Source organism: Vicugna pacos, chromosome 6 (assembly GCF_048564905.1).
Source record: "Vicugna pacos chromosome 6, VicPac4, whole genome shotgun sequence".
NCBI classification, from domain to species: Eukaryota; Metazoa; Chordata; class Mammalia; order Artiodactyla; family Camelidae; genus Vicugna; species Vicugna pacos.
In genome coordinates, this window is record NC_132992.1 from 66,653,966 (window position 1) to 66,680,446 (window position 26,481).

At 47.7% G+C, this 26,481-nt stretch overlaps 1 long non-coding RNA gene across 2 annotated transcripts; it reads right to left on the bottom strand.

Moving 5' to 3' along the window:
• Positions 1–4,948: 4,948 nt before the first annotated feature.
• Positions 4,949–25,753, bottom strand: LOC116280990 (uncharacterized). 2 transcript variants are annotated; one of them, XR_012073981.1, is made up of 4 exons: positions 25,537–25,753; positions 24,990–25,197; positions 5,934–7,282; positions 4,949–5,658 (listed from the first exon to the last, which is right to left on the bottom strand). It is a non-coding gene; the product is annotated as an uncharacterized lncRNA (long non-coding RNA). The 2 variants fall into 2 exon arrangements; XR_012073980.1 differs by having other exon boundaries at positions 4,949–7,282.
• Between the last annotated feature and the right edge of the window lie 728 nt (positions 25,754–26,481).

Consider the following 26,481-nt stretch of genomic DNA (forward strand, 5'->3'; position numbering starts at 1 on the left):
TTGGACATAAACACTCTGGGGTTCCCTGAACTCCCAAGTCTGAAACATCATAAGTCAGTGTACTCAGCCCACACCGTACATCAGAATCACCCAGGAAGGTCTTCAAAGCCATGGAGTACTGACCACACGCCCAGGACTCTGGCTCACTCAGTCAGGGCGGGACTTGGCCTAGGTGTGTTTCAAAAGCTCATCAGGCGACAATGTGAAGCTTGGGATGAGAACAGCTCTCTCCTTAGGAAAGGGAACGCAGCCCCCTCCCGCCCACCCCAACCCTCCTACATTTAATAGCAATATAGGTTTCTGCAGCTCACTGCCTGGTGATCCTCGAACCCCCATTAGAAAACTCTCCTACCCAGTTCCCAAGTGACAGGAGAGAGTAAATATGCTCATACTTTAGGGGGGGGGACCTAAAACAGACAGCAAGGACAAAACACCCCTGAAGTTTCCTGTTTGAAAGTTTGAATTTTGCATCCTCTTCTATAGTCTAACCATTTTATTTTTACAATTTTTTAAATTTGATTTTTTTCCTCCAGAAATATCCAAATGCAGAAATGAAGCTCCAGAAAGTTGTGCTGTGTTTAAACTGTCGCTTTATAAACTCCTTGACACATTATTAGTTTCCCCTGAGTTTCCAGACTTTTGAAAAGCCCAGCCACAGAGTCAGAGGGGACAGTAGTTGATCCGTTTAATCTTTGAAAGGAATTGCAGCTTACAGAGGAAAACCTGCGCCCCGAGAGATTAGGTATCTCACCCAAGATCACACAGTTTGTTATTAACTGAGTGGGAACTATACCTCAGGACCCACCTTTTCCACTGCACTGACCTAGGTCAACTCACTGTGTGACCTTGGGTAGATCTCTTTACCTCTCTGTGTCTGTTTTCCTGCTCACTGTGTGACCTTGGGTAGATCTCTTTACCTCTCTGTGTCCGTTTTCCTGCCCATAAAAATGCTGATGCTGTCTGTTCCACCTCAGATGAGAGTGTCTGTGTGGAAGCACTTCAAAATTACACGTAAATGCAAAGCGCTGTAATTGTGGTGAATACAGCCGAATGCTTCTAGGCGAGGCGTGAAGATTCTAGCAAGAGCGACCCCTCCAGGGTCCTGCCTAGCAGGCCACTGTCCGAGGGAAGACAGCGTGGCACAGCCCACCCCTTTGAGCCAGCTGAGAGCCCCAGGTGAACTCCCAATGCTCCAGTCCCAGGGAAGGCTGAGGCCAGGGAGCTCACGCCCACACTGCATTTTGCGCCCCACTTTACATCTATCTGATCAGCTCCAGCCTCAGCCCCAGGAACAAGCTAAGCATTTCCTGCCCAATCCTGAGGGTGTCTTTTAAAAAGGGTAAGCCATGGAAGAACGGGTGGCAGACAAGAGCAGTGCCAGCGTCTTCTCTCCCCTTTAACGAGGCCACAGAGACCCTCCCCCACAACCCATCCCTTCCAGAGGAAGTGGGCGGCCAGCTGCTCCAGACCCCTCCCTCGCTGTCCCCGTCCCGGTCCAGGCCTGAGCAAGGCTCCTCAGCCCACGTCCGCCCTTTTCTGTTTATACTGAGAGATGAGCTTCTGCTGAGCTTAAGTGCAGTTCTGGCCCTTTTGTTTGTTTTTAAGTCGAGTTACAACTTTGCTTCTGGATTTATTGCACATTCCATTTATCTTCTTCTGCCCAAGGTCTCTGCACAAATCCTTTAGAGCTGTCCTCCCCCGTTGCGGACATATAGCCAGCGGCACGGGGAAGGGATGAGGAACACATGGACAATGGACAGACAGACACATGGGAGGATGCTCCCAAGAAGGGCCAGAGGCTGTCCCCTATGGCGCTGGGGAAAAAGAGCGAGGCTGGCAACACAGGATTGGCCGCAGGTCGCCAGGGAGGGCTAGGCCACAGGAAGGCCTGACCGACATCCTGCTCTCTTCCTGTAAAGTCTTCCATAGGGAGGAAGAGTGAAGCTAAAAGGCAAAGAAATCCCAGGCCTTGGTGGAGGGAATAAAGAAAAGGTTGGTTCTGACTTGGAGGGAGGGGGCCCATGGCGATTTCCCACAGAGGTGGCATGAGCTCAGCAGCCCCAAGGGCCTGGAAGGACCGCGCAGGGCCGTCCCGCAAGGGCTGTGAGCCTGAGGGCTGGCTGTGGACACGGGCCCACGGGTCCCACGCGGGCACGTGGAGGCCGAGTGGGAGGGCCCAGGGCCCCGCTGGGCACCAGCACAGCATCTGAGAGTTGCCTGCCCGCCTCTTTCCTCCCCCAACACCACCGGCTCCACAAACTGCTGATGAAGAGTAAACAACCACAAGCCGAAGCTCACCAGGGAGAGAAAGAGAATCAAACCGAACAACCCGCGAGCCGGGTGTCCCGCCGGCCCGTCCTCCCAAGGCAGGAAGTGCCGACGGCTGGTCCTCGCAGAGCCCCTTGCCTCAGGATGGGTACAGGGACACTCACCAGCTTCAAAATGGGCCTCGCAGTTTAGAGGGTTGTGGGGGGCGATCCCAAGGGCTGGGAAAGCGAGACCTGCTGAAACCTTGGCGCCTAAGGGCTTGACCTCCAAATGGTTTAACCTTCCCTGGTCTGGGAGAGTGGCCACAGGTGGCGGGTGACCTTAGAGTGCCCTTGAGCAGGCTGCGGCGGGGTGGGGCAGCGGGGCAGCTGCCCCAGGGGTCCCCTCTCATGCCCTCCCCTTCCTATCACAGACTAAAGGCTTAAAACTCAGACCTCAGTATCCCAGCCCGAGACCCTGCTGAAGGAGCCTCAGGAAGTAGGGGTTGAGAGAACGAGAACAGGGCCAGTCTCTCTGCCTCCGTGAGCCATCCTGGCCTCCAAACAGGGGCTGCCGTGAATGAGCGGAAGGACTTTCCCCAGGGTTTCCACAGGCCAGGGCCTGGGCTCTACCCCTTCCAGTGCCGCTGGGCCCTTCTCTCTCTCAGCACGCATAGCTCTGCCACCAGACCAGCCTCCCCCTCCTCCGTGCTGGGGCCCCTCCTCATCTCTATGGCCTCCACTCTGCTCCGTCTCAGCCATGTACCTGCCTGGCCCCTTTAGGCATCCCCAACTGCGCCTCTGAGAACTTCTCCGCTGATGGCTCTCGGACCCCAGCTTCCCCCTCCCACATCTTTCCTCTAACTCTCCCCTCTTCCCTTGTCTTGCGCCCGTACCCGGCCCCATGTCCCTTTAGGAGCTGGCCTTCCCACCCAGCTCTCATCTGCATCCTTAGGCCTCTCAGCCCCTCACCTGTCCCAGGCCCACCGGCCCATTCTGCAGCTTCCAGACCCTGCAGCGGGTGTGGGGAGCACAGCCGCCACCCTGGCTGCACAACTTACCTGAGTCCTGCTCTGCTCTCAGGCCAGCAAGTCAGCCAGACCACTGTCACTGAGGCTTTTGCTCTCCTCAGACCCCCAGCCCCCACTTCTACCTTCTGTGTGCATACTCCCTTGCTCCCCAGCTGACTGAGAAGGTCCAGGCCTTTCTTCAGGGACCCCCTGACTCTCCCTTCCCCTACCTCACAGTTCCCTCCCTCATTCAGAGAGCAGCTGACATCCCTGCCTCTTTTGCAAAATTAACTTCCTTCCCTGGTCCAACATGCCATCATCAGCCCCTGTCTCTTCAGGCCACACTGTCCCCTGTCCTCATTTCTGGATCAGAAGCTGCATGTTAACAGGATTCTCTGTAATCCGAATGCACATTCACGTGTGAGAAGCATGCCCACGTCTTCTTTATCCTAAAATAACTCCCCTTGGCCCTGCTGTCTCTCAGTTCACCATCTTTTGCTCTTGCTCCTTTATTACAAACTCCTTTACAGGGCCCATTACGCCCTCTGCTTCTACTTCCTCTCCTTAGGCCTTGGCAACTGGCTGCTGCTTCAGGGCCATTTTCACAGGCCTTCCTAATGACAGTGGCCCAGGAGCCACCCCACCGCCTCCTCCTCACAGCCTGGCCCTCCTCCCACCACCACCACTCCTGGTTACTTCCTGCTGGTCTCCCGTTTTCCTCTCCTTCTTGGTGCTCTTTACCCCTGCTCCTCTGCCTGCCGGCCTCTCCTCGCAACACATTCCCCACCATCCATCTCACCATGTCCACATCTTCGACCAAGACTTCCATCAGCCCCAGATCTCTGGCTACTGAAATTTCCCCTTTTCCACCTGCCTACTGGCCATATATACGTTAACTCCCTGTAGACATCTCAAAATCTTTCTGCACAAAATGAAACTGATCATCTCCTCCAAAACCTATCTCTTCTCGAGATTACTTGTCTCTGTTTATGAATCTCCACCCTCCCCACTGCTCAGGCTCAAAGCCCTCAAAATTGTCCTCATCTCCTTCCTCTCCCTCTCATCGCACTTCTGATCAGCCTCTTGAAATCTTGCAAGAAAGCCTGCAGAATCTTCTTTTGCACTATGTTTTTTATCCCTCCTCCCCTCCACATGGCTATCTAAATTCAAGCTGTTATCAAGTCTCTCCTGGACCTTTTCTCTCAGGCTCTGGGCTCCCCTCTCATGGTCCACCTGTGCTTGAACACAGACCTCACCATAGTGGTCTATCTCCCTTTCAGAAGCCCATACGGACTCCATGCTGCTCATGGCCCCTCAGCCAGGAGAGGTCCTGGCCTGCCCTGCCAGCCCAGTCGTCACTGCCATCACCACTTGGCAGACAGTGACTAAAGACCTATGCGCTCTGATCATAGCCACATACTTTCTACTCTCAGAACCTGCCACCCTGTGCTCACCCAGTTTCCTGGCTCTTTTTTTTTTTTTTCCACTTGTTTTTCTGCCAGAGATGCCTCACCTTCTTTGGCCCCATTATTAGCACCTTATTTAACCCTACTCAAGGTTGAGCTCATAGCCCACCTCCTCCAAGAAGCCTATAAGATTCCAGAGGTAGGCTCAACCTCTCCCCTTCCCCATTCTCCCTTACAGTAGGGTTTGTTTCCCATTACAGCTGCGTCCGAGCGCATGTGTGCGTGTCTCATCTCCCTGGTTGTGTGGCCAAAGAACAGTACTTACTCAAATTTGTAGCTTACACATACTTAATAAGAGTTTCTTTTGCATTTGAATCTGGTCCTATTCTTTCATTTCCTAGATGATAAAACTGTGGCCAGAGTAGTCCCAAATCTTAGATGCTAGTCAGCGGCGGAAACACATCCCGGCCCCAATCTCCAGGATCCTGGTTTGGTGCTTAGGAAATAAGGAATCCCAGGCTCAGTTGCCCAATGTCTGATTACAAATGCCCTCCACAGATGAACCCAACTGTCCTCAATTCTTCTCTTCCTCCTGTAAACTGGGTAGACCAGAAGCAGAACAGAAAGAACTCAGACAAGTAGTCAAGGAGCAGCCAGGGGTCACCCAGCTTATTTTTCCAGCACCCCCAGGTCTACACTTAATATCCAACAGTGAGTATAAAACCCTGTTTCCTGAACCTCCAGGGCAACTGCTTTCTCATCTTTTTCAGCAAAGGATGTCACCATCTTACAATGTCTCCAGTGAAAGATCTCTCTTCTCTTCTCTAAATCTTCCTCCTCTCTCTCCAACACTTGACGCTCACAATAAATCTTTCCTCTAGTTGGGTCTTCTGCAGAGGTGGGAAGAGCTTCTCCTGCCCTCCTGACAGCGCCATCCTTACTGCAGGAGGACTTCTGAAGCTTGTTAGGCTAATGACTGAGGAAGAAATGCACTATCTAAAAATAAACAAATTAGCATGTTTAGTGAAAGTCAGGTAGGATACCACCTATCTGTGTGACCATCCAAACTGGGCAGTCACACGGGAGATCTCACGGGGAACCTGGGGAAGCTAAGCTTTTTCACTTAACAAAGGTTTACATAGCTTTGTGCCTGGGCACCCCCACGTGGATCGCACCCAGCCGGCCTCCAGATACGGCCTGGACATCACAGTGCCTGTGAGATTCACCTTCATTTTCCAGTCTCCTTGTTCCCAGTCTGTCTGTGGCCTTACCTCAAATCCAGCAAAAGATTCTCGTTTTCAGTAATAAGGAATTGGTTCATCCATCTTCACGAAAGCTGGCGGCAGGCTCATGCATGAGACTCAAATCTTTGCAGTGGATTTCAAAGAACTGGCTGAGTAAATACAACAGTCGTGCCAATCTTCCAGGGCATGGATTGATTTAACTGCTGCTAGTCCCAGCAGAGGACATTATGAAAGCCCTTGTGCTGCATTGTACATAACATGGAACAGAAAAATAGTCACTTCCCTGAAGGAGCTTGTGTTCTCCTTCAAGGCAAATGGGAGCAGGCTGACCCGGGAACGGGCACTCACAGCTGAACGCTTTTACTTGCGTGGAAAGTCCAGCTGTCTCGATGGGGCCCAGCAGACAGACTGACGAGGGGAGAATGTCTGTGTTTGGGATTGGGTTTGAAAAGTCTCCTGTTTGTAACCCCGATTTACGGAAGAGCAGACGGAATTTCCAGCTGTTGTCGCAGGGAGAGAGACGTCCTGATTCTGACCCAGGATGTTTTTGTGCTCTGGTCTCTCCTATCATTTTTCTTAGGCTCGTTACCCCCTCAGACACCCAGGCCTATGGGCCAGCTCTAGAACCAGAAGACATTTTGCCATCAAGAAATTTAAATAGGCGGAGGGTATAGCTCAGTGGTAGAGCACGTGCTTAATAGCGTGCATTAGATCCTGGGTTCAATCCCCAGTACCTCCATTAAAAAAAAAAAAGAAGAAATTTAAGTTGTAAAAAGACAAATGCTGTATGATTCTACTTATATAAGGTACCTAGAGTAGTCCAATTCATAGAGACAGAAAGTAGAATGGTGATTGCCAGGGCCTGGTCAAGGAGGAATGGGAAGTTCATGTTTAATGGATATACAGTTTCATTTTGGGAAGATAAAAAAGTTCTGGAGATGGGTGGTGAAAAATGTGAGTGTATTTAATGTCACAGAATTGTTTACTTAAACTGGTTATGTTATGTATATTTGGCACAATAATGTAAGAAAAAAGAATTACAAGTGGGGACTCAGCCCTGGTCACAATACTGCTGAGAGAAGGCAGCCAAGTGACGGAATTCCCAGCCCTAAAGGGATGTGTGTGTGTGTGTGTGTGTGTGCATGTTGTGGGTGGGTGTGGCCCTGCAGGGGTGAAAACGGACGCACAAGCAGCACAGTCAAAGAGGTGAGCACACTCGACCAAGCCATGTAACCTCTGGGCTCCCCACGACCAGCTTGGAAGTCATTCTGCATGATGCAAACCAGCGGCAAACTCTCAGTGGAAGCTGTTGTTTAAGTGCCAAAGAGCCTGCATGATATCCTTGGAGGCTGGATGGGAGGCCTTTTCTCCATGACCTGTCCAAAAATGAATTTTGGTTATTCTAAGAAAGGTTAGATTTTTGGATGGGGCTAGAGTTCAGGGCCTGCTGCAGTGTGGCCAGTCGTCATGTCTAATTTAGATGTAAGTGCCAAAGATCAAAAGGGTGGTAAATATGAAAATGCTTTTCGTAAACAGCAAAGTACCTCAGCATCATCTTTCATCCTTTCAGTGGAGCCTGGCTGTGGGAGCAAGTTAGCAATGGATTTTAAAGGACTCATACTGCGGGAAAGTTAGCACAGACCCTAAATACATGCTCACAAGGGCTGCCTGTTCAGGGTTCTTCTGGCTTTGAAGCAGCCCAGTAACAACCACGGCTGACACGAAAATCAAAAGTCCTAGGAGCTAGACTTTTTGAGAAAATAGATTCTGTAGCCTCTGGGGAGAGGGGCCGAGTTAAATCAGGTATTCCTGAAAAGAGTAACACGTAAAGGCTTTATCGGTATCAACACTGGCGCATAAAGTCATTTCTGTCAGATCCTTATTCTTTTAAATTCACATATCATAAAACCAGTCACTTTAAAAAGTGTATAACACAGTCGTTTTTAATATATTCACAAGATTGTGTAACGATCACTAGTATTTAATACAGACTATTTTCATCACCCCAGAAAGAAATACCATATCCATTAGCGGTCACTCCCCATTCCTTCCTTCCTCCCACAGTCCCTGGTAACCACTGATCTGCTGTCTGCCTCTTTGGATTTACCTGTTCTTTACATTTCATATAAAGGGAATTATACAATATATGACCTTTTGTGTCTGGCCTCTTTCATTTACCATAATGTTTTCAAATTTCATCCAAGTTGCAGCACGTATGAGAATTTCATTCCTTTTTATGGCCGAAAAATGCTCTATTATATGGAGACACCACATTTTGTTTATCAATTCATCTCTTGCACATTTTGGTTGCTTCTAATTGTTGGCTAATATGAATAATGCTGCTATGAACATTTCATGGACAAGTGTGTGTAGAGATGTATTTTTTGTTCTCTTGGGTACATATCTAGGAGTGGAATTGCTGGGTCATATGGTTACTTCATGTTTAACTTTTAGAGGAACTGTCAAATTGCTTTCCAAAGCAGTCGTACCATTTTATATTCTCACCAGTAATATGTGAGAGTTCTAATCTCTTCACGTTCTTATAACACTTACTATTGTCTGTCTTTTTTATCATAGACATGCTAGGATGCGTGAAATGGTATCTCATTGTGATTTGTCTTGCATTTTCCTAATGACTAAAAATATTGTGCATCTTTTCATGTACTTATTGACCATTTGTACATCTTCTTTGGAGAAATGTCTATTCAGATCCTTTGCCTATTTTTAAAATGTGGGATGTTTGTCATTTTATTGTTGCAATGTCAGAGTTCTTTGTATGTTTTGGGTACGTTTATCACATATGCACTTTGCAAATATTTTTCCCATTCCATGAGTTGTCTTTTCACTTGATAGTATCCTTTGATGCACAATGTTTTTAATTTTGATGAAGTCCAATTATTTTTTCTTTGTTTGTATTTTTGGGGTCAGAGCTAAGAAACTACTGGCTAATCCAAGGTCACAAGATTTACACCTATATTTTCCTAAGAGTTTTATATTTTTAGCTCTTACATTTAGGTCTTTGGTCTATTTTAAGTTAATTTTTGTATATAGTGTGAGGTATGGGTCCAACTTCTTTCTTTTCCATATGGACATCCATTTGTCTCAACACTATTTGTTGAATACGGTATTCTGTCCCCATTGAGTTGTCTTGGTTAGCATGTCAAAAATGGATCTTTCTTTTCTGTTGTTGTTTTTTCGGGGGGGTTGTAATTGGGTTTATTTGTTTATGCTTAGGTGAATTTTATGTTATCTGAATTAGATCTCAGGTTTTTTTTTAATGTTAAGCTGATTGCATAGGTAAGAAAAAAATTTGACAATTGTAACTTGATTGGAGTAGCAACAGTTTTTGAGGGACTATAAGAAGATAATCCAGATTGTGTTGTTGGGTGCATGATTCGATAAATTAACTTACAATCATTGAATCCTACACTTAAAATATAAATTTTATAGTATGTAAATTGTACCTCAATAAATATATTTTTAATAAGATTTTTAAAAATTCCATTGAAACTCTGCTTTACAGAGTTTCTGCATCATATAAACTGATACATTATGCCTTCGTTTTCATTCAATAAAAAATAATTTTAAATTAGTTTTGCATTGTCTTCTTTGACCCATGAGTTATTAAAAATATGTTCAACTTCCAAATATTTGAGTATTTTTCAAACACCTTTCTGTTTTTTATTTCTAATTGAATTATTTTGCGATGAGATTTCAAATTTTAAAAATTTGTTCAGTCTTTTTTCTTTTATGTCCCCAGTTGTAGACTATCTTGCTGAATGCCCCACAGGAAATTGAAATACGTATTGTTTCTGTTGAGTGGAGTTTTCTATAAATGTCAGTTAGGTCAAGTCGGTTGATGGTGTTGTTCAGGTCTTTATTTTTTCTGCCTAGTTGTTCTATCAGTTCCTGAGAGAGAAATGATGAAACATCAAATTATAATTGTGAATTTTTCTATTTCTTCCTTCAATTTGGTCAGTTTTTGTTTCTTGTATTAATGAAGCTCTATCAGTGGGGACACTGACACATTTAGGACTGTTACGTCTTCTTAAAAAACTTTTCTTTTTATCATCATGAAATTGTCCCTGTTGATAAAGTGGTCACATTTCTTGTCCTCAAATCTTTTTTTGTTATGAACATAGTTATCCAGTTTCCTGATAAGTATTGCATGGTGTATCTTTTTTTCATTCTTTTTCTTTTAAGCTATTTATGTTTTTACATGTAAAATTGGTTTCATTTAACAGGCTTTTTAAAATCCATTTTGATGATCTCTGCCCCTTAAATTGAAATATCTGGACAATTTGCATTTAATTACAAATACATGTAATGTACTTATAATATGTTTGGTTTAGGTCTGCCATCTTACTATTTGTTTATTATTAGTCCCATCTGTTCTTTGTTCTCTTTTTCATCTTCCTTGCCTTCTTTTGGATTGGCAGTTCTTTTTATGATGTAATTTCAACATTGGCTTATGAGCTATACTTTCATGCCCTTTATGCTATTCTTTTATAAATTTTACTTACATGTGTGTTATGAACTCCATAGTACTTTATTATTTTTTATTTAATATTTTAAAGAGATTCTTAAATGAACAAAGATTCTTTTATATTTATATTTATATTACCCATGTTTACCATTTCTGATATTCTTCATTCTTTCGTGTGAGTCCAAGTATTTTTCTTCTGCCTGAAGAACTTTAAGGCAGATCTGCTGGTGCTGAATTCTCTTAAGATTTTATTTGTCTCAGAAAGTCTTTATTTTACCTTCACTTTTAAAGGGTATTACCACTGGATACACAATTCTAGACTGATTTCTTTTTTCTTTCAGCACACTGAGGATACCATTCCACTGTCTCCTGGATTGTACAGTTTGATCAGAAATCTGCAGCATTTTTTTTATTTGTTCCTCTATAAAATACATCTTTATCTCAGGCTAATTTTAAGGTTTTTTTCTTTATTGCTAATTTTTAGCAATTTGATTATAATGTGCCTTGGTTGTGGTTTTCTTACATCCTCCTTGGGCTTTGCTGTGATTCCTGGATCTATGGTATTTATAATTTTTACTAAATTTGAAAATGTTTTGGCCATCATTTCATTAAAAATTTGTTTTTTCCCTTTTCTGCTGTATAGTTACATATATGTTAGCCCACTGGATATTGTCTCACAGGCTACTAAGATTCTCTTCATTTTTTTCCTCTTTTTTTTTTTGTCTTTTTCTTCTCTGTGCTTCCTTTCAGATAGTTTCTATCACTGTGTTTCCAATTTCACTGATTTTTCCTGTAGTGTCCAGTTTGCTTTGAATTCCATCTACTGACTTTTAACTTCAGATATCATATTTTTTCACAGCTAGAAATTACATTTGGTATATATATATATACATATATATATATGTATACACACACACACCCCTTCCCTTCTTTCTTCATTCTATTCATGTTTTTCCTTCGATCCTTGAGCACATTCTGCATATTTATAACAGCTGTTTTAATGTGCCTGTCTGATCATTCTATCAGCTCTGTCATTTTCAAGTCTGTTTCTATTGTCTGACTTTTCTCTTGCTCATGGGTCACATTTGCCTGCTATCTGTGAGTATAGTGCTTTTTTTAATTGGATGTTGGATATTTTTAAAATTGCTTTGTGAGTTGTCTATGTTTTGTTATCTTCCTTTAAATAGGACTGTGGGACTTTTAGGATAAAATTTGGACTTTTATCTGGCAGAAAGTTAGTTTACTCATGGATAAGACTGATCCTTAGGAGACTGTTTTAAGCTTTCTTAGAGTGAGTCTAAAGTTCCCTTTTCTCTAGGAGTAGATACTTTAGTCCTTCTGGTTGGACCTTTATGGGGTCTCTACTAAATGCCCTGGGTGATCAAGCCAGTTGCATTTGAACATTTCGCAGTCCCACGTGAACTCTGAGAATTATCAGCTTATAGCTCCAGGTCATTCTTTGCTTAGCCTTATGGGGCGTCCTTCTGTGTGTACATTTTAGGATTAAGCAAATACTCAAGAGGACCCTGATTCTGGTTTCTGGAGCTTTTTCTACATAGTCCTCTCTTTTCTAGAACTCTGCCCCATAATTTCCATCCAAAGTCTTCTTGACCTTCCTCTTCTGTCTTTTCAACTCAGCAAAACCACTGTACTCTGCTTAGGATTCCTTCCCTACTGTATAATCCAGAAATTGTGTCTCCAATCATAGGGCTCACCTCATTTATTTCCTTGATTCCAGGGATCACAGTCCTGTACTGCCTGTTGTTCAGTATCAGAAGCCATCAGTATATTTATTTTGTCTAGTTTTCTAGTTGTATACGGTGGAAGATTAGGTCTGGATCCTGATGCTCTGTTGTGGCCAGAAGCAGAAATCGTAAGAACTAATTTTGATAAAGAAATAATAGTGAGAGAGGGCAGGCCCCAAAACTAGACACTGATGACTCGGCTCAACAGAAAGGAGCTTCTTTTCTTTCCTGACATACACTTCCTGGAAAAGACTTCTTTTTTCATTTTTAACTAGAAAGACAGATGAATAGCATGAGTAAAGAAAAATGTTCAAAGTTCAGGATTTTAAATAATAAAGAGGGAAAAGTCATGAGTCTTAAAAGGTTAGTGTTACGTAAAGGTGGTCTGTCCATAAAGCAATCAAGTTCAAAGAGGCAAATTTGACAGAGCTGGGCCCTGCAACCTTCCCCAGGCTGAAGCAGATTTAGAAATGGATGCCAAAGACATGGTAGAAGGAAGCCTTGAGCACGAGGAGCCAGCGTTGAGGGTAATCTACCCTGAAAGACTTTCAGCCGCAGTAAAGACCCTAGAAGTGAACACACAGCCTCTCGGGCAGGCATCCCAGCTCCCTGTCCTGGGAGAGGGAAGATGAAGCAGCCTTCCACCCTTCTGTGAAAACCTACTAAACCCACTTGCCTTCCTGGGGAGGTTATTTCTGCACAGTGCATCTTTTGTGTCTTCCCTTTGATCAAAGGAACACTTAAGACCCCTTTGAGGCATCTAACATGACAAACCTATTCACTCTCCAGGGTTGACATTTTTCTGAGAGTTTCACTTGACCCTTGCCCCAAATATAATATACCTTTCCCAGCCCATGTTGGGACTCAGTGCCAAAGCCTCAGGGGCCACTGCTCCTAGGTCAGTCCCTCTCTCTTTCCTCTAAGGCTGCTTCCAAGATTTCAGGTAAGGTTTATACTTCTTTGGGAATGAGACCTCCTCATCCCTACACTTACAGAGCCGTGAACATGACATTGCATCCTTTTCAGAGAAAAAGCCAGTGTTTTCCTATTATCTATGGACATTAAAGGCAACCCAGACTTACCTGAGAATGTACCCAGGCAGGTTGTTGGACTGGGTCCACCCAGGAGCCCTGGGACTCCCGAGTGAGTCTGTAGGACCCTGATGTAACAGGGCCCTTAGAATGGCACCCCTTCCTTCCGTACAGCCTTTACTGGGCACCCCTTCTGATCTGCCCCCTCCACCTAGCTGTTGTCATCTGACTCACAGTGTCCCTCTGTGCAGCTCTGGTTTCTGATAAGGACCTTCCCTGAAAGAAGGCTCACTCACCGAGCCGCCCACACTGTTGGTTCAAGGTTTGGAGGGTGTAACCCTTTGACCCCTAACCCTTGACCCTGATCCTAATGAACCATTCCCACTGGGCCTTCCCTGGGAATAAGCCTATACTTAACATTTCTTACTGAAGGGAGAGAAGAGACAATCCACTCAATGATTGGCTATTGTTAGAGTAATTAATACTCTAAATCCCCGAGTAGGAGTGACTGAAAGGCTTAAAGCTCTTTAACTCTTCCTATTCCCCAACTAATCTGGAGCTTACTTTCCCCGCCTCCTCTAATCGTATTTCAGGCCCTCACCTGTCTGTCCACAGCCTCATTCGCTTGGTCTGGGAAGGGATTTGGCGAAAGTAGACACAATGCCTGCTGTCGACCAGTGGCAGCTCTGGAATTTCCGTCAAGGAGGACCTGAACCTGGAATCTGAGTGATACATAGTCTGGGAGGTTTTTCTTCAGGCTGTTTGTACAGTAAACACTATTTTTCAGTTACACTGCATATTTGTTTAGGACAGAGATTGGAGGGAGGGGAGAGGGCTCTCTCAACCACCCCTTGGCATTAACATTGTAGCTGACAGTCCCTACCAAATACGGTTTCACTCTTTCATTGGATTCTCTCATTCTGAGTCTTATTTCTTCCCCTTTTCACTCACTTAATCTCTGGCAAATCCTATCCCACTGGTCTTTGCTCTGTTCATCCATCCTTCCATCCATCCATCCAACCATCCATGATGGAGAACCTTCTCGATGGAAGTGAAGCCCCTTGCCAGAGAGAGACCCAATTTTTTTCACCCAGGCCTGTGGGGTCATCCCACCTTGGCTTCACATCCCTTGGCTTCAAGCCCAGGGCTGCTGACAGTGTCACTCCCCTTCTCCACAGACGCCTTTCTCCTCTTCTCATTCCCTCCCCTGCCCTCCTCTTCTACTCTCAAGGTCCTTTTCTATCTTCTCCCCCTTTTCCCTCTCCTTTTTATTTTTCTTCCACTCCCTGTGGAAGCCAAGGCAGCCCTATGGATATTTTATAGCTGCTGAGCCCCGTTCTGGAGGAGCTGATAGCTCCGGCTCACAGGTCCTCTCCCCTCAGCCACCCCAAGTCTGCCCAGGGCTGAATTCAGCCACCTTCTCCTCACTGGCCACCAGAGTCTGGATTTTGAGGCTTCTCTGGGGTGCTCAGGGCATGTAGCCTCTGTGTAGGGGCGCTGAGCTGGTTATAGCCCATCTACAGGAGAAAAAATAAGTTCCCGACATGGAGGAAACTGCCTTTCCTCCTGTTGCCATTGACAACAGAACAGAGTCAGGATGGCCTAGCAAGAATAAAACAGTGCTGCTCGCAACCAGGGCCCAGATAGTCTCCTTCCAGTGGTGACCTGGGCTCTGTGCGCAGTGACAATGAGTGTAACCAGACCCAGAGCTCTGAGGTGCAGGAGGCAGGCCAACAGCCACCGCACCCCCATCCCACCCACCCCTCCCCCACTCCGTCTCATCCTGCAAACCCTCCCCCACTCCATCTCATCCTGCAAATCCTTGGTCACATAGCAGACGGTCAGCATCAGGCCCACAGAGAGTTCTTCTTCAGAGCTAAACTCTCTGTTCTTACTGTTATTTCTTTCCTAAAGAGGACTCAGAACCAGAGCCTGGGCACCTGGGATGGTTGTGCAAGCATGCTTCTTACCTAGCCTGCAACCCATGCTCTGATTAACCCTTTACTGTCCAGGCCTCCAAAGCACCAAGTGTCTTAGAATTGCTGGCTTTAGCAATCATCTTGTCCTGGCCCTCTCAGGAGCAGAGCAATCTCTGCTTGGGATTCAAGCCCCTATGGGAGCTGGATTTTCCTAAACAATAGCAACACAGGAGAGGGAGACGTTCTGACTTTCAGTACACTCAGTGGGAACAAACGGATTCAATCAATCCACATTACTTAGGGCCACATTTAGCTTGGATTGGTGCAGATGTATTCTGCTAAATGTAGTCATAGTCCCTCCCCTCCTTAAGCTGTCTAGTGGGGAAAACAGAAATGCATCAAGTACAATGCTGTCTACCAAAAAGGAATCTACACAGGGGGTCCCAAGTCTGGGGAAAGGGTGGTTAGGAATGGCCTTCCAGAGGAGATGACATTTAAACAGAAGGCAGGAGAATATTTTTCTTATTCTCCTCTTCACCCAGACCCTAGCACAGAGCTGGCACATGGTAGATTCTCAGTAAATGTTTGTTGAATGAGTGGACGAGGAAATGAACAAACATCTCCATGTTTCTTGAGAGCCCTTGGTTACTTACAGGGTTTGGTGCTGGGTCTATTCACATATCCATTTACAGAGCAATCTAAGTGAACTTGAAGTCACGAGTCCTCATGAGGTCTACTCATGCTATGGACGTGCTGCGTGCCATCCATTCTGTTTTAGAGGTGAGTGTGCTGGCTCACAGCTGGGGAAGATGATACCCCTGAGATTCCACAGGAAGTCTTCTGGACTCACCCCCTCCCCTACAGATCACACCATGGAGAACTCCGTAAATGGACTCGTCAAAGCAGGGAAGGCCAGCCCCTCAACAGGTGATTGGATTTAGATCTGAAAGCAGAGATGGGTTATAACTCCCCATGCCCAGATGTCCTAACCACAGACCAAAGCTCAAGAGAAGGCGAAGAGAGGCTAGCCCCACCAGCCTTCTCTCTCTTTCTCAGAAGAGGGAAAAGGGTTCCTGGAAATTACCGTAAAGCATCCAAATGAGCAAATCCGGGACTGATGGCTGTCAGGTTTCCCAGCGGGATTATGGGCAGACTGGCCAGCTGTTACATCTCCCAGGTCTATCTTAACTACAGAGACTGGGTTTTCTGTCCCAGGAAAAGTAGATCCTACTATGAAATGGCCTGAAACTCTCCCAGACCCCAAAACACGCCCACATTAAGGTGTTGCTCTTGGGCCTCCAGAAACCTGGCTCTGACATATAGCAACAAGCATCCTCTTCCCCCTTCCTCTCAAGCAAAAACCTCTCCAAGAAGAGAAACTGGAGCTCGTGACATTGGGTGGAGGCAAGATCACCATGTACAGTCATGCAGACTGTTCACTACACAAGAGGGTGAGTGGGGGCTGAAATCCAGTCCTCACTTTGCTTGTCAAGTTGTGCCCCCTAGCATGGCTACAACCACCCAGAGGAAGGGGTGGCTTTTTCTAATTTGCACATAGGTGCCATGTGGGCAAGCAGTGACCCTGGGTGGAGAGCCCAAATAATTACACCTGAGGAAGGAAATAAGCCAATCCTTCCCTTGCCACCACCTAAATAGTCTAACCAGGTGATCCTTAAGTGATTAGACATGCTAATAGGGCAGACTTCTTAGATGGTAATAGAACATGATGAATAAACAGTAGGCCCAGTAAGGCTTCATGTTTTGTTTTCCTGTGTCCTGAGTTTGGATGCCAGTGAAAACGAACTATTGAGCTTTGCTAAAGAAGGATCAAATGTCTCCTTTCTGTTAAACTACTTTAAGGAGAGTAAAGATTTACAGTAAGTATAACCTCTCTGTGTTGGAAACACCAGGGTTTTGGAATCTTTCCCAGACACTGGGCTCTAGCTTCACTTACTCTGAGCCTGCTGGTCAGGAAGTAGGCCCCTGAAAGATGAGGTAAAGTGGGCATTTTCTCAGGAAAACGACCCTCCCCATGGATAGCCAGGCTTCTCACCAGAGGATATACTCCATACTAGGAATGATTTGCTGACAGTGCCGTCTGAACGGGGCATAATGTGATGCACTGCTTGGAAAAGGAACTGTGATTCTAGCACGTGCTTGATGGATGCAGACGAAAGGGCAGGGGTCCCCCTCTCCCGCTTGCTTTACATTGTGGGGACATTGGGCAGCTTCCCCCTCTCAGAAATGCCTTCTCAGCATGATCTCCTTGGGTATCTGCCCATCTGTCCAGCCTTCCTGCAGGTCAAAAAACCAGCTATGGGCTGGAAAAGCTGAGAGGTAAGACCAGCAAGGAGCAGGGCCTGCAAATCACAGCTCTCCTAAGTGCCTCGATGTGTCCATAAGCTGGAGTTTGAAATAAGGACAAGGGATGAAACTAAAATGCTCCCTGAGTCTCTGGGGACCCCCTAACCTCAGTTCCCTGCCCTCATGGCCTCTAGTCCTCTATGGCTCCTGGGCCAGGCAATCAACTGTGAATGACCCCTGGGGGGACTGGAGGGCAAGCTTAGCCCAGGTTTCAGGAAGAGAAGCCTGGGTTCCCAGGGTCGTGTGAAACTCACAGTGCACAGGGGCCATCCATGGGGTCGGGGACACATGTGAACGTCCTGACCAGGAAAGTCAGGCCAATGTTGTATGGGTCCTGCATGCTTCTCTCAAGAAGCAGCCGACCGGAGCAGCCAGGACCCTCGGCAACCTCATTCCCAGGCAAGACACCCTCCTCTTCCCTCACTATCCCTTTTGCATTTTTCTAAGCAAAAGCTGCTCGTGCTTCCTCAGTCAGGACCCTGCCAATAACTTCACAGCCAGAGCCTTCCTGTCCCATGCCCTGTGGGCAGCACAGACAATAAGAGACAATTCCTGAGAACCTACAGGTGCCAGGCAGGGAGCAGGAAGCCAATGAATCTGCATCCAACCTTGAGATGAAGCACTGTTACTATTCTTACTTTTACTGATGAGGCACTAGATGTTCAGAGAGGTTAAGCAACTTGCTTACAATCACACAGCCACTAAGTGGTGAAATCGGGACTCGAACCTAGATGGTGTGGCTTTAGTGCCCACACTCACTACCATCTCATAGCACTGGAACTTCCAGGTCTTTAATGGAGTTGGAAGGCTGAGCTATAACAAGGAAGACCACAGCTCCTCTGACTCTCTTCATCAGCCAAGCTCTGCCCACATAGGTAACAAGCGTATCTGAGATACAGCTCTCCCAGAAAGCGTTTAACCTGGGAACAGGGGCCTTGCCTTATTCCCCACGGCATCCCGGTGCCTGAAGCTAGGCCAGGCTCACAGAAGAATGTTTATTGAAAGGATGAAGGAATGCCTCCTTGCTGCCCTTGCTCGGCCTTTCTCCTCCGTCTCTCCCAAGCTCTGAGTGTGCACTGGGCTCAGCAGGATCCCTGAGTGGACACCAGGTTCTACACGAGCTGCCTGCATCTCCACCACTGACCCTGGCGCAGCTTAAACACACCTGTCCACAGGTGAGCATGGGGAGGCCTTGAATACGTGGGATCCCCACTAATGAGTCCTGGGGGCTCGCACCCTTGTGGAGTTTTCTCTCATCCACATAGTTGTAGCCTCCCTTTGCCTTCCAGGACTACCATGTATGTCCACTCCCTGGTTCCAAAGCCTCCAGAGGGACAAATGTAAGCAGGAGATTTTTCAACTGCACCCTTGAACTTGAGCTCCTGCCCTTGAGTGACCACCGTGTTGGTGGGGTTCAGACTCCCCCATGGTGTGGATGGCTTCCAGGTGGGCCCAGGTAGCCATGATATAAGACATCAGCTATCAAACATCAAAAATCAGAAGTCAAGCCACTGAAGCACCTTGAGAGGCTGTTCCAGCTGTGATTCTCCAGGTTAAGTAGAACAGCTTGATAAATCTGCTAGTGCTGGGGAAGGTAGGACTCTAAGAAGATCTTACCCTCGGGATGTCATCGCCTTGAGGAGACAATTAGTAACAGTATAAGGTCTGTGTGTTGTGTGCCACGCATAGCTCAGAAAGGAGGGGTGCCAGTGGGGAGACAGAAAAGACTGAGAAATAGCACCCCTCAAAGTGACTGAGCGATCATGAGTTCCTCTCTTCTCTTCACCCACCCTCCACCCAGCTTTTCCCATTCAATTATCTATTTCTACATAATAGACCACCCTCTAAATTTAGTGGCTTAAAACAGTTTATTGCTGTCTCTTACACCTCTGCTGCCGGGGCTCCGCTAGTTGGTTCTCACTCAGGATCTCTTGCAGCTAGAGTCAAATGTGGCCCCTGCTGGAGTCATCTGAGGGCTCTACTGAGCTGGACAGCCGAGCGGATATCACTCATTCACAAATCTGGCAGTGATGTGAATGTTGGGGAGAGCGTAGCTAGGATTCTAGACAAGAACACCTATTTCTAGCCTTTCTGTGTGGCTTGGACTTCTTACAGGATGGTGGCTGGTTTCTAGAGCGAGTGTCCTAGGGGTGAAGGTTCTAAGAGATGCAGACAGATATCACAAGTCTTCTCATAACCAAGCCTTAACAGTTCTAGAATGTCGCCCCCGTCATATTCTGTCAGTCGAGCAAGTCTCTACGGCCAGCCCAGATTCAAGAGGTAAGAAGCAGCGCACAAACACTAGGAGGGAATGACTGAGGGCTGCCATTTTGGAACCTGTTGGAAACTGTCTACCACAACGTCCTTTATATAAAGATAACATTCCGTTACTGGGCTGGGAGAGGGAGAGGAAATGAGCTATGGGCTAAGGAAGTCGAGAGGAAAGAGACTTTGTCCTTGTGTCTAGAAGATACTTCTCCAAGTCCCTCCCACCACTATTCTCTTACCTCACATCCCAAGACATATTCTTAGACTATATCCTAGGCCCAGAATGTGGAAGAGAGTGGAAAAAACCCACTTACATCATCCTAACCAACCAGCTTCATTTGAGAATGAGTTTGCTACGTGACTGTTGCCGCAAAATTGTTTATCTGTCCTTGCTGCAGTGTGGCCTTTAACGGACATGATCTGCTGCCAGTGACATCCCAGCAGTGGTAGCCCTGGAGATCTGGAGGTCAAGGGTGGTGAGGAAACTTGTTGCCAAGATGACCTCACCTAGAAATCTCTGCTTTCTCATGACCACCTGGTAACTGAGCCACGAAAGAAAAAGAATCATAAACTTCTCAGAGGTATGTCCTCAGAGGTGTGTCCCCCAGCCTCTGCCTGTCGCGCCTTCATTACATATGGGGGGGGAGGGCAATCACTGCCAGGATAAAGCAGGGTGGGGCACTTTGCACATCCCCTCCCCCACCAAAGTCACTCCTAATCTATCCCACTTGAGAGATCCCTTCAATATCTTCCCCTCAGACAACAAAATGTTCCATAACTACCATCTTTCTCTCTCTTAGAAACTCTAGTGCATAGATTGGATGAATTTTATTCCTTGGTTTCATGACCCTGTCTTATCTTTGTACCATGCACGCTCCACTTCTATTTAGTTATTTTAAATAAATAAATAAACATCGTCCAACCCACAAACCCAAACAAAAGTGAGGGCCTTGACAATAACCAATATACCTTTCAAATCCCAAATGACAGTAACCAGGAAAGTAAAACGGCCAGTCACCCACCAGACACAAAACAGAAGAAACTAGCCCTTTAAAAAGGCTTCACCAGCGTCCGAAGAAGGCGTCTTTTCGAAATGCCTCGATTTTTACACCACCCAAGTGTCCCATTAAATCCCGGTCATTTAAAATCTGGGTTCCCAATTGGTATATCATTTTATTTTAATGATCTGTGCTTCCTATAGAAACATGGAACATGACTATTTCTTTTTTCAATTAAACGTGTAACGGCCAGCAGATGAAAGCCAGCCTCTCTTGCCGCCTGCCCCGGCGAGCGGCCCAGGAAGGGGTTAACGAAGGTCCGGCGGAGCCGGGGTGGAAAACGCTTGGTAACCCGAGCGCGGCCCGGCCCGCCGCGCGCATGCGCCCGGGCAGCCCTCCGCAAGCCCGCCCGCGGCTCCCCGCTCCCGGCTGCCTCGGTGCACAAAGGCCTGCTTTGTTCCCTCGGCTCTGTTTTAAATATCGGACGGCTATTCCCCCCATCCTTGCGCCAAATCCCCGGGCCTGGCTGCGGGCGCGGCACAAGGGCGCATTGTGGGGCCGAGCGAGGGGTGAAAGGGGCTGGGGGCGGCTGCCCCGTTGGGGACGCTCCTGTTTCGCCAAGTTGACTCACCCATTTGGGTCACCCGGGCTGAGTCGTGGGGGTGGGTGCAGAGGAAGAAGTAGGGGGTCCTCGTCGCCTTCCCCCACCCCCCAGTCCCAGGCGTAAAGCTTGGAACTTGGGGACCCTGGGAGTGAGCATAATCGTTTCCAAAGCAGGCCCGGGAGGAGGGACTGAGGTTTGCAGCCGAGCACCGGGGTGGGGGCTGGCCCAGCCAGAGCCCCGGGCTGCCAGGGGACCGCGAACTCGCCTAGCCAGACGCTGGGTTTCTTATCACTCCATCGCTGTACATATTTAGAAAGTGCCGATCGCTCAGACACTTTGAAAAGCGTGGCATTCCAGCGCAAACCAACCCCAACAGGGTGGAGGCGGGGAGGATCCTTTCTTCCTTCAAGTTCAGAGCCCTAGCACCCACAGCTTTCAGGGCCTCAAGGTGCCCCCGCTTCGTCTGAGCTTTTAGGAATACCCCTCAGGGAAATCACACCCTCTGTGGTGTGGCCCCTCCCTCCCAAGAGTAGGTAGCGAAGGCTGGGATGGGGTTCAAACAAAAGTAGGCTCTCAGCCTGCTGGAGAGCTGGCCCTGCCCCACCCCACCCCCCGCCCCTCCCGTCTTGCTGGCATTCCCCTGCAGACTACCAGGTAGCTTTCCTCCCCAGCTCAGGTGTGTGTTTACCTGATGAGAAGGAGGAGGAGTTCTTGCACACTGGGGAGGTTTGCCAAAAGACAATGACAAAACCTACCCCTCTTTCCCATTTTCTTCTTTAAAAGTAGGGAAAACACTGCTTTTCAGAACAGATCTTGGAAACTTCAAGCAAAACACAAAATGTGGGCCTTAGCAATTCTGAAAAGTGTGCTTAGCCTTAAGTTAAATCAAAAGGTTTTTGTATCCCAACTTGTGAGGTGGGTGAAGGAGAAGGAACTGGATGGGAAGGATTCGATTCCGAAGCAAAGGGCTTTATAGTTCTGTTGTGGCTTTCACAGGCCTGATTGGGAGCCCCTCAGTCCTCTCTCATGGTTTGTTATGAATCTCAGGGTCGGGCTCACGTTGCCTTGGCCACATTTCTCAGCTGTGAAGACCATAAATATTTCCTGAGATATATATACATTTTATACCATGATGCTTTGTAATTTTCACATGTTACATGTTGTCTCACTTCACCAATACTCTGAGTGTTTGAGCCCAGCGCTCAGACAGACCAGCCCTTTTATTTTGCAAATGAGGGCACTTGCCCAGGGCCACTGAGAGAGACAAGGCAGAGGCAAGCCTGGACGGCCAGGATTGGGCTCTTTCCGCTCTAAGATGCTAGTTAGTAGTCGTGGACCCAAGACCAGGTTTTCATGTACTGTTTCCTCATAAAATCCTTTCTGAATAAATTATTCTGTCTCAAGAATAAGAAGCTTTGAGGAAAGATTCTTTGGTATTCAGGCAGCTTTGAGGAGAGACTTAAGAGTCGCTTCTCAGTAGACCTCCTGGAACTGCTGACTTTGCAAGGACCACACTAGCTACGAACGAGCCTAGAGACATAAGTCATAAGTCATGTTCTGCTGCCAGGGTTGCTAAGTGGCAGAGAAATCCTGGGTGTCTGTTTCCAGGCACTCTTCAGTCTCCTGAGGAATTTCTTCAAGCAACACTAAGTGTCCTTTCACCACTCTGTTGGCCAGTAAGCCCCCTATCTCTGGAGGTGATAGCAGCCCCCCAGCCCCGCTGCCAGCAGATCAGCCTCCCAAGAGTTGTATGAAAAAGTATTCCCTAGAACTTGACTCTTCCCTGTGATGAGTGTGCACAATCTCCCCAGCTGTAAAATTGGATAGCGGTCCCTACAAACCCCCCTCCTCTCACACACCTGCAGACTAGAGAGGTGGGAAGGTTTACCAGAGCCTGTCTGTGACGCTATATGAACTGCTTGGAGAAAGGCCATCACCAGCCTCATTGCAAAGCAGTGCCTGCCCATTTAGACGAGAGGTGGCAGGATTTATATCCAATCGAGCTTCAGAGGGTGGGATCATTCTAGATGACCCTCAGCTTATACCTTTGACTTTAGCACAGCCCTCTTTTTTTACACATTCTACATTGACCTATACCACCCCTCCCATTGCCACCCCCTTGAACCAACCGCTGGTTTCAAAGCTGTCCCAGGTTGTCGGATGAACTAAGGTTTCAAGCCATCGCAGGAGAAGGCAGCCTGGTGGCCAAGAGTTCAGTTTCCGTAGTGTCACTTTTTGACCATTCAGCAGTGTGTGTGCAAGTATTTGAATAGTTTATTGCATTTTGACCTTATTATTTTATTCGAATGAGTGGGAAACGGGAAAATGAAGTGCTGATGATAGTGATAAGAAGGGCAGGTCTCATAAACTGAATATAATTGAGACAAAGATGGAAACCATTAGGCATGCCGAACATGGGGAATATTTAGCCTCCATCAAGTGCTCACTGGATGTAAGCCAGTCAACTGTGTGTTCAATTGTAAAGGGAAAGCATACAACTAGAGTGTATATATGAAATCCTGGACATGCACGGTCAAAGATTCAATCTAAAGGTGGAGTATGATGAGCGATTTACCATATTTCTTCAATTCTAAACCTGCATTGATTTAAAGGGCAGATTTTCCAGGGCTGGGGTAAGGGAGATGCCATGAGACTGGAAACCCAGAAAATATAGTGATAATATGGTTCAGGTTCCTGGGAACAGAACCTTCCCTTAGACCGTGCAAGCCGGCTACTTGCGTCTTGCATGTCAGACCAGTGTATTTTCAGGAAAGCGTTAGGTATGAAAGGAGAGGGCAGCCTATAGACAGTCTCCGAGGGGCTCACCCCAGCACCAAAGCCAGGGGCCAGACCTTGAATTAATGCGCCAGAATGGATGGAACTCAACTCACCCGAGGCCCTCCTGCCAAGAGGTTTTCACAGCCCGCGTTCGCCCGGCTGTTAGAAAATCATGAGAGTCAAAAGCAAAGAATGCGGGGCTGGCCTCTCCCTCTTTGGGCACCGGCTCCTTCGCAGTCATTGTCCCAGCTGTCCCTGGGGTTAGGGAGGGGGCATGCTTCCTCTCCCGGCGTGTGCACAGCCCGTGCCCTCTGCCTGGATTAGCTGTCCTTCCTCCTGGGATGCCTGGCTGACTCCCGGCTCTTCCTTGAAGACTCAGCTCAGGCTTCTGCTGTTGCTTCCCTCCCACTGCACACTCTCTGTTCACCCTCTTTCCTTGCTTTTCCACCCCAGGGCACCATCACTGGCTTGCCCACCAAAGCTCTGAGGCCAAGGAGACCCTCCCAGCCTCAGCATCCAGGCTCAGCGGCCCTCAGGAAGTATCTGCTAATTGGCGGAGGGGCTGAAGGACCAGTAGATCCTCGGGGAGACCTCTCCGGCACCAGACTGTTGACGGGTGCTTGCAGGGGCAACCTAGCACAGCTACTTTGAACTTCTTAGACCCTAAAAAACCCTTTCTATCTCCTCCAGATGCCAACCCATTTGTCTTTAAATTCCTCTCTCTTTGCCTCAAGTTCCCCTCATCTGCAGACCTTCTCGTCCACACTGCTGTCTTCAGTCCCGCCCTGTCACACTGCCCCTCACACCCCTGGATGGTCCTTTCCAAATACTTGTATTAAGTAAATCCACTGACTTTTCCTCCAACCATAGGATTCTTGCTGAATTCTTACCACTTTCCTCAGGCAAAAACAACCCAGAGATGCTGTCTGATCCAAAGCATTTCCCAGGGAGGGCGGCCAAGTGAGTGCAAGAACCTCTCGGCCGTCTGGGACTGTGATGTGATGTCTGAACAGCCTCTTTAGAAACACTCCAGCCTTTTCCAGGGATGCCATCCAGACGGGGATGCTCCAGGTCAGCCCTTCGTAGTTGTCGGGGGTCCTGGGGGTAGATCGGAGGGCACTCGATCAGGGAACTTAGCTGACTGGCGTCACTGGGTCAGCCGTGCATGAGAAGCCGTGCATGAGAGCCGTGCATGAGTGCCTGAGCTCCAGTTTGCACCCCTCCACCCACTGACTCTTCTTGGCCTAAAACACCCTGCCCTGCTGCCCTTGCTGGGCCGATGGGATGTAACTGTCTAAAAAGCCAGGGGTGGGTTGGGTTTGGGGAGCTCAGAGGAGCCCACCACTGGCCCACCTCCCATCCCACCCAGCACGGTGCCCAATGGGCCATCTTAGCCGGCTGGCTAAACTGCTCTCAGCACTGGTTAATCTCACTTACTCTTTAGATCCTTGGAGTTTGAGCTCTCTGGGGCGGTGCCCAGAGTCCACTTGATAGAAAGCTGATTCTTTTCCTGTGGGGCAAACAGCTCTGATCAGGACACATCAGTCAGGGGGGGCGACTTGGCAGAGCTACAATGCCAAGGCTCGGATGCATCTTTTCTGTGTGATTTCCCAAATTCAGGCAGGAAAACATGCCTCCCCTTGAGCGCCTGGCTCCCCCCACCGACATTTGCATCCTCTTAACGATCTATAAAAGGAGCCAGTCGCAGGCCCCCAGCGAGGACAAGGCTGTGATTCAGCCCCGCTCCAGTGACATCCCAACCGTGAGAGTGCAGCTGGGACAGTTTATGAACAGTGCTGGGTCCCAGGGGGAAGTCGGCCCTGTCCTCTAGCCCACAAGCGTCTATTGTTCACTTTCTTGTTTTTCTCCAAATGTTTAGATGTGCTCAGAGCACAGAAAAGCCCCAAACCAAGGCCATCAGCCAGGACCAGGCTAAGGCAGGGAAGCCTGTGGCTGGAGCTCTGTGGGTCTCCTCTCCCTGCACAGTTGTTCCCACCTAAGATACAAAACTGCTTGGGGAGGGGGGCGGCCTCTTCTCAGCCAGGGCTGTTTGGACAACAGTGGGCTCGGGCTGTACCACCAGTCAAGGTGTGAGACCACAGCCCTGGCTTACGTGGTTGGCAGACTGGCACAACTGCCTTTTGCCTTGGGCAGTTCACGATGTGGATGGGAGAGTATCTTCTGATTGCCTGTCACTGACCATGGTGGTGTGATAAGAACAGTTGTGTGTTGGGTCCTGTCTGCATCAAGAATTTGGGCTCCAAAATTCAGCCTCGTGGGTTTGACTCCTGGCTCTAACTCTTACTAGCTGTGCAATCTTGGGTAAGTGACTTAGCCTCTCTGAGCTTCAGTTTCCTCCTTGGTAAAATGACACCTCCCTCA